The sequence below is a fragment of the Portunus trituberculatus genome, chromosome 41 (genome assembly GCF_017591435.1).
Source record: "Portunus trituberculatus isolate SZX2019 chromosome 41, ASM1759143v1, whole genome shotgun sequence".
Taxonomy (NCBI): domain Eukaryota; kingdom Metazoa; phylum Arthropoda; class Malacostraca; order Decapoda; family Portunidae; genus Portunus; species Portunus trituberculatus.
Genome location: NC_059295.1, coordinates 38,723,908 through 38,727,415, shown reverse-complemented (window position 1 = coordinate 38,727,415; position 3,508 = coordinate 38,723,908). Strand labels below are relative to the sequence as shown.

General features: G+C 38.9%; 1 protein-coding gene across 1 annotated transcript in view; it reads right to left on the bottom strand.

Moving 5' to 3' along the window:
* The window catches only part of LOC123516938 (CD109 antigen-like), a 142,396-nt gene extending 140,082 nt beyond the window's left edge, over positions 1 to 2,314 (bottom strand). The window contains exon 1 of the mRNA XM_045276728.1: positions 2,017 to 2,314. The gene's annotated coding sequence lies outside the window, so the exon portion shown is untranslated. The remainder of the gene's footprint in view (positions 1 to 2,016) is intronic.
* Between the last annotated feature and the right edge of the window lie 1,194 nt (positions 2,315 to 3,508).

The window sequence follows — 3,508 nt, the reverse complement described above, 5'->3', positions numbered from 1 at the left end:
TGTTCTCACGGGATCCTTTATTTCCTTTGTGTGATACAGAATTCTTGTTTAATTATCATTATGTTTAAAGAATGGCCTTGAAAAACCACCAATATCTTTCACTGTTTAATATGTTAAAAGTAGCGGATTAAGACGTGGAAGCGTTTGAGAATGTTGTCTTTGGTTTTGGGTGAACCGCTACGGGTCAACGACTGGAAGGCTCACATTCGTACTCTTGACAGCCAGTTTGGATATGATAAAAAAAAAAATAATAATAATAATAATAATAATGAAATAAGCAATGGTACTTTTTGTCTGGTAGTGTACTTGCTCACTCTGCCGCAAACGCTTCAAGTCGAACAAAAAGCAGGACCACATTATTGTATGGATCACATTAGTCGTCAGGCACTTCACATGATAAGTATCAAGTTCACGTTTTGCTTCTGCGCTCCTCTTCCATCTCCGTAACCCAATTCTGCATGTCTCTCGCGGCTCATCTCTTCTTTTCTTTATTCGCAAATGACAAGAATTTCCCGATGATTTCCACAAGAACTCGCGTCTTTAATTTTTTTTTTCCCTTCTTGCTTTATACTTCAAGCATTTTCTTTTTCTTTTTCCTTTTATTTTTTCGAATTGTTGTTGTGGTCAAGTTACAGCCTTTGGTTAAGTCTGCGGTAGTTGTTTGCTTTACCTTCCTTGGAGTTCTCGTGCGATAGCGAAACTTTCACTCCTAACAAATGCAGAGTCTAACAAAGGAATATTCACCAACCTGAAGAAATAATAATCGATGCATAGATAATAATAATAAAAAATAAATAAAATAATAATAATAAAAATTATAATAATAGCAATAATAATAATAATTACAATAATGATAATAATGATAATAATAATAATAATAATAATAATAATAATAATAATAATAATAACAATAATAATAATAATGATAATAGTAATAATAATAATTATAACTTTACATCGCCGGCAAGTGTTTTGGCTTGTTTATTCAAATTTTTTTTTGTTTTCTCTTGAAAGTTTTTATAACGATTGATGGAAGTACAAGAACTGCCAGTAATAATTATAATTTACGGGCATACATGGCATTTTTTTAAGCCAATCAGGTTAAGACAGCGCGTGGACTGGACTGGGAACCGCTGAAAAGAAAAATAAGAGAAAACGAGCTATTTAAGTGGGAAACTACGACAAAGTTTGATAGGCTTCACTCTTAATGTGGTTACATGTGAATAAATCTACCGACATACGTATCGCTATGCATTAATGAAACCAACTAGTGTGACCAGCTTTTTCTTTTTCTCTCACTCACTTTACTCTTTTTGTTTGCACTTTGTAAATGTTGCGACCGATAAGCAAATAACAGGAGATGGAAATTCAGTGAAACTAATGGAACGAGAAGTGACAATCTTGCTGCCGGCTGACAATGACACACACACACACACACACACACACATGACAAAACATTTTTCCTGGTAATTTTTACACGTTTCTACTAATCTCCATGATACGCCGTTATCCCTCAGTTCTGAGAGAGAGAGAGAGAGAGAGAGAGAGAGAGAGAGAGAGAGAGAGAGAGAGAGAGAGAGAGATGAAGGGTGAGTGTTTATCAGTAAATATGTGGGCGAGCAGCGGGTCACCTCCACCAATACAAGCACCAAAATCCAGTGTATGTCCTCGGTCACATTACTCAGGAGAGACAAGAAAAGAAAATTTACATCCATAGACTTCCATCCATCGCCTCATACTTCCACTATTTTCTGAAACTAAACAAGATTGAGGCGCTTTTCCTTACTTTTCCTAGATGGCTGACAGTGGAATATTCCATATTTCGCCGCCTTTACTTGCTCACACAAGCGGCTGTAAAACACCAGTGACTTCACGGCACTTACGTCTCACGCAAGCACACAAGTATGCCACGTATGCATGCACACTCACTCGCATACCTACACACAGCACACATACACAACACTAGATATATTATCATCCCAGTCAATACCAATCACAGAGCGCACATGGGCCTACCTGTGAATCTCAGCGCAAAATCACAATTCCTTCACGTCTGTGTGGGCGACGAGACAGTAACAGCAAACGAAAAACACACAGCCACGCAAGGCAACAAATATGCACACTATTCCGCCGGCAAGAACTCGTGTACAATCCCACCTCAGCGATGGGTCAGCACTTTTATGAAAACGCGAGTAGCGCAGCAGCCACCTGTCTCGCTCGTCGTCAACAGCCAGACTGACCCCTCCCTCCCAGGACCTCCCTCCACGCGCACCTCAGCCATGCTCGCCGACCCTCCCTCTCTCCACTCTCTCCCTTCCCGCATCCCTCCCTCCCCTCGTCACCTTGCTCGTTGCCTGATTCCCTTCTTTCATCATTCACCTTGTTTAACCCAGCCGCGGACTGGTGGCCAAGGACGCGTGCGAGGAGATCGAGAGTAAGGTTCTGTGCACTCGTTCCTCTTTCGGTTCTTTCACTTCAAACACGTACGCATGCACGAACAGGGACACACGCTCAATCGCGGTCTCATGGAGCCTGCAAAGCGACACTAACCTACACTGTAACTTAGCAACCACCACTCTGTGTGTGTGTGTGTGTGTGTGTGTGTGTGTGTGTTTAATTCCCACATGAGAAGCACGTTATTCCAGTAATGCATCAATGAGCAATGTTTCAGGACAGTAAGTTATACAGCATATAGTAGAATTATATGTAAAATACGTAAATTCACTCTAATTTCATAAATATATTGATATTTCTCTTTTTCAGTTGGCAATACTTTAAGATAAAAGGAAGCTTTGAAAACAGAACGTTCAAGAACTTCTTATGAAAGTGCAAACATTTGTAAAGTAGGTAGAGAAAACACGAATAAAAGCAAGTAGAAGCTTAGTTCAGAAGAAATGTTTGCAAATAATAAGATAAAAACAATAACCATAAAAAAGAGCAGCTGAAAAACAGCAACAGATGTAGCATAGCTGTGAAATTAAAGGTTAAAAGGGGTCAGTTCGCACAGACAAATTGATGATTTTAGATTAGTTTTGAGTCAATCTTCTTAAGATATACAGTGCAAGTGGAAGCCTTACACTGACAAGGCATACATTATATTCCATTATTCCTCGTAAAGAACATATTTATAATACATAGTAAAGGCAAGACAAGAGAGTTTACCTGACCACCAACAAAACGGCGATGAGGCTCCGTAGAATTAACACTTGGGAGGGAGAGATTCACAAGTACTTACTCGCCACACCCACTTCCCCCAGCAATATAATTACACCATACCATCAAGAAACCTTAATCAGCCACTAAAAATCATCAGTCATCGATATATATAAAAACATTTGCCCACTTAAAAAGCTGCAATTCTTACTTGCTTTATCGACTGTTGATCATCCCTTCATTCCGAGCATTTCCAACCACATGTGTGTACTATACAATATAAGCACAGAATATATATATATATATATATATATATATATATATATATATAGAGAGAGAGAGAGAGAGAGAGAGA